This window comes from Gracilinanus agilis, chromosome 5 (assembly GCF_016433145.1).
Source record: "Gracilinanus agilis isolate LMUSP501 chromosome 5, AgileGrace, whole genome shotgun sequence".
Taxonomy (NCBI): Eukaryota; Metazoa; Chordata; class Mammalia; order Didelphimorphia; family Didelphidae; genus Gracilinanus; species Gracilinanus agilis.
The window spans coordinates 266664951-266675103 of NC_058134.1; positions in this window are offsets into that span (position 1 = coordinate 266664951).

Consider the following 10153-nt stretch of genomic DNA (forward strand, 5'->3'; position numbering starts at 1 on the left):
TCTGGTATGTTAGAGTAGGGATTCCTAGTTTCCTTCCAGCTCTCAATTCATTTTTCCTACCTGTAAAATCAGTGGGATGGACTAAATGACCTTTAAAGCCCCTTCCATACTGGCACCTATGAACTCTAAAGCACCTCTAGGTTAGAGTGAGGGGATTGGGGAATACATTTGCCAAAAGACTTTTTTGAAATCTGTGAGCATGACCTCTAGTAAAAGATGCTTAAATAAGTACTTGAAAAGTTTTCTTTTAAGTTAAATTCTGTGGGTTTATTGGTTCTCTACCATATACCTAGCGTTATAATGGGCACTGTGGGGGATAAGAAGAAAGAAGAAACCCCAATTCCCATTTCCTTTCCTTTTCTATCTATGCATTTCTATTGATGGATTTTAAAGCTACACATGTCTTATTTTTAGATTCATTTACATTTTCCCCTCTAAAAACAATCTAATGATTATGCAAATTAACATAAATATAATTATAAAAATATCCATTCTTATTCTTCCTTGTTCATTTGCTTTTTAAATAGATTTGACCTGTCCCAGAGCCCTTGCCCTGGACATTAGTTTGAACATATTTTGTATTTAATTACTATGTACATGTTGTTTTTCCTCCATAGAATGTGAGCTCTTTGAGGGCATGGACTGCTTTCTTTCTGCCTTTGTGTCCCCAGCCCCTAGTATTATACCTAGCACATAGTAATTACTAAAAGGCTTGTCAAATTGAATTGAATCACATCCTGATTTGGACTGGCCCAGAACGATTCCACCATCTGGGTGATACTCACTGAGTCTGTCATCAAGAAGACCACCTGAGTTTAAATTTGGTTTCAGGTACATCCTATTGTGTGACCTTGGGCAAGTCACCTAACTCTATTTGTCTCAGTTTCCTCATCTATCAAATAAACTAGAAAAGGAAATGGCAAGTCATTTCAGTAATTTTGCCAGAAAAACCCCAAATGGGGTCCCAAAGAGCAGACTTGGATGAAAATGACTGAACAAGAAGAAAAGTGAGGGATATTGCTGTTTTACACTGAACCAGACCAAGGGAGGCAGATGCGTCACCAAAAGCAAAGAAGTTGGTGGCCTTGCATATCAATTCCATACAAGATAAAAGGGCATATTTGGTTGGCATAATAATAGGTGCTTTGCATCTCCACTCTGTGAATCCGCTATTCATGTTTGAACACTGCTGTTGACAATAACTTCTTTTCCCCCTTCCAGAGAGACATACATTGCCCAATACTATGTCCTAGGAATTGCCAGAAATCTCCACCGTTATTCATACTGTGCAATCCAGTGGCACTGGCCTCCTTGCTGTTCCTCACACAAGATTCCATCTTCAGACTCTAAGGATTCTCAGCTGGTTGACCCTCCTGCCTGGAATGTTCTCCCATCAAAACTCCATCTCCTGGGTTGCTGGGCTTCTCACAAATACCAACTAAAATCCAACCTCCTTCTAGAAGTTTTCTAGATCCCCTTAAATGCTAATGCCTTCTCTCCATCAATCATCTCCAATTTACCCCCTTGATATTCTGCTTGTAAACAGTTGTTTGCAAATTGCCTCTTCCATTAGAAGACTTGTGAAGACTAGGGGCTGTCTTTCTCCCTTTCTTTGTACACTCAGAGCTTAGCACAGGGGCTGCCTCATTTGTGGTTGTCGTTCTGTCATCCTGTTTGATTCTGCATGACTCCATTTGGGGTTTTCTTGGCAAAGATAGTGGAGGGGTTGGCCATTTCCCTCTCTAGCTCATTTTATGGATGAGAAAACTGAAGTCACTTTCCAAGGGTCACACAGATTTGAACTCAGGTCTTCCTGACTCCAAGCCAGTGCTCTGTCCTCTGTCCACTGTGCCCCCTAGATAACCACCCGGCACATAGTAGGTGCTTAATAAATACTTATTAACTGACTCCTTTATACCTGCTATTCTCTGTGGTACCCAGCTTAGTTTTTGGTATATTGGCAGTTTTCTCCTCCTTCCATTTTCAGGGATGATGAATAGATAAGCTTCACTATAATTTGTATAAAGGAATAATGAATAACGGAAGGTAGGAGCCAGGTGGTGAAGGTCTGAATTGGGGAAATTAGAACAGCAAGTGGTGGTGGGAATTGAGCGAACCACACTGACTCTATCTTGTGACTTAATTCTGGAGCTAGCTCAGATCCTTTCAATTCGTCTAATTTCTGACCTATGAGAAAACTTTATTCAATTTTGGGAATTGCAGAAAACTTTATTGCATTTTTTAACCTAGTGAGTACGAAGTTGGACCTCCTTTACCTGCTTCTTAGAGACCAGTTATGGTTATGCTAACCAGAAACCTAGTTGCAGCCAAAGAATGATGAAAGGAATTTTCACACAATTATACATCTCAAGAAACTTATATGTCTTATCTGAAAACTGGCCTCATACTAATCAATCAATTATTATTTCCATATTCCTTTGATTAAATAGAGACAATTGGGGAGAGTAGAACATCTCTTTTTCTGATTTCAGGAAATTGTACCTATTCACTCTTCCCCTCCCACTGGAGAAAGTCTCTAATACTTTCTTTAACTAGAAATCAGATTACCTGTTTGCATATCCTGGTTATTTGTTTTCTTTTAATAAATTGGTCTTATTTGATTAATTATTTTAATGCATCTGTCATCCCCTTGTATATTTGATCCAATGCCAAAGCTGAGGAAGGCTCAGTCCTGATTTATTATGCATTTGCTATGCATTGCTTAATAAATTGATAAGCTCAGAAGCTTAAAACTGTTTCCTCAGTCATTTTATCTTTCTCCTGCCACAGAATGTGACCCTGAGAAACTTTTTTTTAATTAATGATTGGTATTCACTGAAAGAGATACTATTGTTTTTTTTAATCAGTGAAGTGACCTTTGAAAGTGATTTTTTAGGAAATAAAACACAAACTTGCATTTCCTTAATGCTTTATATCATAAGGAGTTTGTATTTAATAATAGTTCATTTTAGCCTTACATTAACTGAGGTGGAACACGTATTTCTATCCTCATTTTGCAGATGATGACACAGACTGTGAAATTTAGGGATGAGAGAAGGGAATGAGCATTTATGTAGCACCTACGATGTGCCAACACTGTACTGAGCTCTTGAAAAGTATTTTCTCATTTGACCCTGATGACAACCTTGTGAGGTGGATAATATTATTATTCCCATTTTACAGTAATGAAAAACTGAGGTGAAGAACAATTAATTGTCCTAGCTATTAAGTCTGAATTTAAATCTTCCTGACTCCAGGTTCGGTGCTCCAACTAGTAAATCGTGGAGTTTGAATTTGAATCCAGGGCTCCCAAATTAATGTCTATTGTTCTTTTTGTTTTACCCTACTCTATTCTAAGCATCCTAATTTGAAAATAAAAGAGATTGATGGATTGTGAGCCATGCCTAGAGTTGGAAGGTCCTGGTTTCAAATGTGGCTTCAGAAACTTCCTAGATGTGTGACCTTGGGCAAGTCACTTAACTCCCATTGCCTTGCCCTTCCCGCTCTTCTACCTTGGAACCAGTAATCAGTATTGATTCTAAGGTGAAATGTAAAGGTTGTGTGTTTTTTTTTTAAAGGGGAGTGATTACATTTTTCCTATATATGTGAGCCTGAGGAGTTTTAGAGAAGATTCCAAGACTCTCCACTCCATAACGACTACCATATTGCGTCTAAACTTGTGGTTCCTTTGTCCAAGCCTGAGGGAAACAATCTCCAGGGCTGTGGAGGAATCCTGCCCTTGTCTTGTATGTAGTTTCTGGGTAATTTATTACAATTATGGCTCAACTGACTAAGCAGGTGTGGAGGGAAAAGTATGCCAGACTTGGAAGGAGCAGAGTCCTGGGTTTGAGATCTGCCTCTACCATGTCCTGGCTGTATCACTGGGAACTGAACATGTTCCTTGGTCTTTCTGAGCCTTAGGTTCATTACCTGTAAAATGAGCATAATAAAACCCACTGCATTTTGTTCCTATGCTTACGGTAAGGATTGAGAGAAATGATGCCCATAAAGGGTTTTTCAAACCTCTAAGGACTATATACAAATGTTAGCTATTATTACTATGTAATGGAGATTTCTCTAGCTGTCTTTCTTTTCTTGTCGGTGCAGTATTTGCTTTTGCTGCTAATAAATTTGGCTCTTCTCCTTCCTGTCTGATTCAGGTGGTTCCAACTGTATCAAAGATATGGAACAGTGGAAAGGATGCTGAACCTTAAGTCAAGAGAGATGTGGGTTTGAATGTGTCCATGGACAATTCACTTCATCATTGCTCTATGCCTCAGTTTCCTCATCTGTATGATGAAGATAACATACCTTAAGATAATACCTATTTTACAGGATTTTTGTGACAAACAAATGAGATCAAAGGATCAGACTGCATATTTAGGGATGGAAGGGACTTTAGAGGTCATCTAGTCTGATTCTTTTTACAGAAGAGTAAATTGACACATAATGGAAAATATGTAACTCAGCGCGCGCGCACACAAACACACACACACACACACACACACACACACACACACACACACACACACAGAATGCTCCAAAAGTTTTAGTGCACTAGACTTTGGAGACACCCTATATTTGGCCTGGAGTTCTAATTTCATCATGTAGAGAACCCCTGGTCTATAAACTTCCCTCATAGGATCAAAGGATCCATATATTTGAAGCTAAAAGGTCCATTAGAGGACAACAAATCCAACCTCTTCAATTTTCTAGATGGGGGCACAGAGAATTTAAGGGACTTTAGCTTAGATTAAAGCTACTAATTCTAGCTAGGCTGAGATCATTGGGTATTTTAAGGTTTTTTGTTCAGTCTAAGACAAGGTCAGACTGGGACCTCCTCAAAGTTCCCAAGGGACTAAGATAAATTTGGGGGTTCCATTAAACAAGGTCATCACAGATGTCTAAGGCAGAATTTAAACTTAGATATTACTAAATCCAGGTCCAGCACTCTATCCATTTTATCACCTGACTGCCTATTACACTGTTGATGACCAGCAATTCCAACCTTAGTGGTCAGCCATTCACATGCCATTCCATGTCTAGGAATCCGCTGAGGGTACTGAAATGTTATCATATTTTCAATCAAAGCATTATACAAAATATTAATAAATACTAAAAATTACATGTTCACTAATGAATGAAAAAATCTCTGCGCCAAGAGATAAATGACAATTTGGTCACTTCCTAGACTCATATAATATTTTAAAGGAGTTTATAATGGTTTAAAATTGTGCAAATCTAAAGTCTGTTCAAGTAGACTGGGGGGTGGGGGGGGAAGGAATCATTCAAAAGGAAAATAAGCTTCAAATCCTTTAAACTTGGTTACACACACATACACATATACCCGTAGCCCCAAAGTTATTGCACAAAAAAAAGAATATCTATTATTGACTTGGAACACAAATCTCCATTAGGAGAATAAGGGCTTATTGTCTTGTCTTGACAATTAATAATTATATAAGCCTTCTAATCAATGAATTAATATGTCTTATACCCTCTAATCACAAATCAAAAATGTTTTTGATTTGCTGATATAATACGTGCACTTTGGATAATGTTTGAACCATCTCCTGAGACATAAGCTGGTCTATCATTAGATTTATAATTAGGATCCCCAAAGCCTTCTGCGTATTATGTACAGTGCTTTCTTAAAACATTTATGAACAAGCTAATCAGTGTATAATGGTACTGCGATAATTGGACACTTTGGGCTACCCAAAGGATACGGCTCAGCACCTTCCCTAAGAACTTCTGTGCTATAGATGGAATCGCACCTACTGTTAGAAGGAGCAGGCTTTGAACTGCCAACTCCTTTCATGTTGAATGAGAAAGCACACCCACCCAACAGGGGAGTTTCCATTGCTCTTGGAATCTTTGCTCTTGAAGTTCATATTTAGATTCTACTTAAGAATCCATCCAGACCTTCACATAGGCTTCAGAGTGCATCAGGGCTGAGCAATGTCACAATATTGTTCATGCTGGAAGTATCACTCAAGGAAACTGTAAAGTCTAAAGTCAGAGCTAGAATTCTTCAGTTTTCTTTAGCTAGTTTTCATTTGGGTGCTGCATCCAGGACTGGAACCACTTTTTTAAGAAGGAAGCAGGATATTTGCAGAGCAATGAAAGCTGAAAGAATTGAGATAATTTATCAGAAAGAAGGGCTTACTAAAGGAGGGCTTAACATTCTTTAGATAAAGCTTTATTTTAGATAAGAGAGTGGCCTTTCTCTGTTACCATCATAGATAGAAAGACATTTATTGATTAATTTATCAAGACTGGGTCTTCCTGTCTTGCCCAGGCTAGAAGGGCAGCAGCCACTTACTGGTCAATACCCCTGCTAAAGTTTTGACCTGCCCCATTTCTGACCCGAACCAGTCTTCCCCTCCTTCGATGCTCTACTCCCAGGGGCTCACCATGTTGGTGTCTGACTTTGTGAAACACCCAAATGGCTTTAGCCCTTCCAATAGCAGCTCAGAATTTGCAAGCTCAAGTAGTTCACAAGCTTCAGCCTCTCCAGAAGCAGTGATTACAGGCCTGTGTCACTATGCTGGACACTCAAATACACAGCTATAAATGGCAAGGTTGTGTTGGTTATCAGAAGAAACAGCTAAGTTGATTGTCAGTCAATCAAAAAAGCAAGAATTAAACACCCATTAGACTATAAGCTGTTTGAGGGCAAGGGCTTTTTTTTTTTTTTTTTAACATTTTTGTATTCCCAGTGCTTAGCACAGTACCTGGCAACAGTAGGAGCTTAATAAATGTTTACTGAATTGAAGTACCTACTAGGTGCTAGGCACTCTGTTGGGCACTGAGCATGCAAAGACAAAAATGAAACAGATCCTTTCCTTAAGGGAGGAAAACCCAGCCCGAGATATTCGTTTAAAGTCTGCTGTTTGGGAAAGGACCTGTTTGTACAAAAATATTTATAGCTGCACTTTTTGTGGTAGCAGAGAGAAACTAAAGGGTTATCTCTCAACTGGGGAATGGCTGAACAAATTGTGGTATATGATGGTGATAAAATATTATTGTACTATAAGGAATGATGAACAGGATGATTTCAGAAAAAACCTGGAAGTATCTGCGGGAACTGATGCAGAGTGAAATAAGCAGAACCAGGAGAAAGTTATACCCAGTCACCGAAATACTGTGGAACAATCAAATGTGATAGACATCCAGGACTTCTGAGGGACTTATGACAAAGAATGCTACCTACCTCCAGAGAAAACTGTTGGGGTAGAAATGCAGATGTTTATTTGGCTATATGATTTGGAATTTTGTTTTTATAAGGTTATTAACTTACAAAAATGAATAACATAGAAATCTGTTTTGCATGATTTTATTATCCATAATATAATACATGTATAATCCAGATTGAATTGCTTGTCAACTCTTGGAGGGAGGAAGGAAGAAGGGAGGAAGACAATGTGAATCATATAACTTTGGAAAACGTACGTGGAAATTTGTTAGTAAAATAAAATAAAGATAAAACAATAAAAAAGTCTGCTAGCCTCAACTTCCGTGACTGTAAAGTCTCAATAATAACAATTCCTACCTCCTAGGGTTGTGAAGATCAAATAACAATATTTGTAAAGAGTTCAGCATAGTGCCTGGCTGATTATAAATGTTTAATAAATGCTTTGTTCTCTTTCCTTCTTTCCCTTATATTTCATCAGAGGTAACAACATGTATTCATATAAATAAATGTAAAAATACATACAAAATAAATTCAGAGTAATTTGGAGGGGAGGAGAAATTGAGCAATGGAACAGACCTTCAACATAGTACTGCAAGTGAATTTCACTTAAAAATCAGGGCAGCCTAAGGATGTTGTTGTTGTTCAGTTGTGTATAACTCTTTGTAACTCTGTAGGTTTTCTTGGCAAAGATACTGGAATGGTTTGTCATTTCATGTCCAGCTCATTTTGCAGATGAGGAAACTGAGGCAAACACAGTTTAGTAACTTGCCCAGAGTCACCCAGTTAGGAAGTCTCTTGGACCAGATTTGAACTCAGGAAGATGAGTCTTCCTGACTCCAGGGCCAGCACTCTCTCCATGGTACCACCTAACTGCCTGAGGTTATAGTAACCCAAAAGGACTAAAATCACTCACATGTAGAAGATACCTGAGCATAATATATTGATCTCAGAAGATAGTGCTAGGACCAATATATGGAAATCACAGGGAGACAGATTTTTATCCCTTTGGAGATTATAGAGGAGATTCTCATATAGCCTCTGGATAAGCTTCCAGGGATGACTTTCCATACAGATCACTATTGGAGTGAAGGCATCAAAGGGATGCAAGTTTGGATACTATGAGATCTGATAGCCTGCAAAAGTTTGGAACCAGACAGAGAAGAGGAATAATGGAGTTGGAATTAATCTGAGCTTTCTACCCTCACCAACATTAGAAAGAGTGGAAGAGATGGTGAACAAACTAAGAAGTTGCTACAAAGGGATGGAGCAATGAGGTCCAGTGCCCAACTCAGCTGGACATGCCAAGGCTACAGCAAGTCTGGGAGGCAAACATCAAGCACTGAGCACTGCAACCTCATCATCCAGTCCAGTCACTTGGGAATCAAGCCCTCTCTTTCTTCTTTTTCTCTCTTCCAAAACATCCCCATTCCATTAAACAGAGCTTCTAGCCCCAAGAGTTCTATGTCCCTTTTAAGCTACTTCCTCAATGTAGTAAATAGTATTTTGTATTCCAGATTCCTTTAGATAGTTAGCTTAGTTGGTTGTTCCCACAACATCATGTAAACATACCTTTAGTGGTATGCACAATGGGAGAAGGCAGCATGGGGAGTTTTATATTTCACAAATTATATTATCTAGAACTCTATGTCCTGACTTGGTGGTCAAAGAGGCCATGGACAGTGGGGATACCATGAGTTAATTTTATTACATATATGATATATTATATATATCATATTATTACATTATTATATATTACATCATAGTATTATACTCATATATTATGCGTTACACATAATATACAATATGCATACTATATATAATAAATAAAATTTATTCTTTTTTATAACCCTTTAAACTCCCCAAGAACAGAGAGATGATTCTCCATGGATCTGGTCTATTTACCCTTCTTTGATAAAGAAGTCTAACTTCTGGCATCTTTGTAACCACAGGTCGTTCTTACTAGGGGAATCCGCATTAGAAAGGTTAAAGATTCTCTCCCATATTGATCAAAGCACAAAAGTGAGGAATAAGAGGGGAATAAGTAAGGAGTCTCACTTGCAAATCAACCCAGCTTCCTCTTTCAGTAGAAGAGAGTAAATGGTCTATGAAGATTTTGATTCCACAACTTTCCTTGAAGAGAGGTGGATAGTGAGGCTTGTGTAGTCAGACATCCAACCTCATTCCCTATAGAGAAAGTTAGAAACAGAGGTATTGTAGGAACAGGAGATTGAACCCCTGGCCTGGAGTCAGTTGGACCTAGGTTCAAATCCAGCCTCAGACCTAGGTATGTGAGCCTGGGCAAGTCATTTAAACCCAAATGCCTAGCCCTTACCACTCTTCTGTCTCAGAACTGATACTAAGACAGAAGTTAAGAACTTAAAAAAAAAGAAGCAAGGGATATTCTAGAATCATTTCAAATTGGCTCCCCAAAACAGATTGTTAAATGTTCAGTGTGAGTATTTAACAAACCAGGGCTTGATTTATTGTTTTGTAGATTAGCTAGATTTAAGAAAATGCTGGAGAAAATTAATAATGCAAATTAAACTTAAAAGTGTATCATACTTTTTTGTTGAGGGGGGAAACTGGTTGTTATACATTTCTATTTATCATACCTTTGGGGTGTGGGAGAGGGGTTTTTAAACATTTGCCAGCATATTCTTACCTAGAGATAAGAGGTTTACTAGATGATATCTGAGGAATCTCAAAAGTCATATCTAACTCCTTCACTTTAGAGATGAGGAAACTGAGGTCCTGGGAGGTTAATTACTTGCCTAGGGTCACAGGACAAGTGTACAAAGTGGGATTCTAAACCCTGGTCTTCTTAATTCCAAGTCCAGTACTCTAGCCACTGTAATTATGATTCCTGGGTCCTTTCTGGCTCTGCAATTTTACTCATCATGTATTGAATGATGGCTGGAATTCATGGCGTTCCTCTTAGAAGAATTTTGTTGTTGA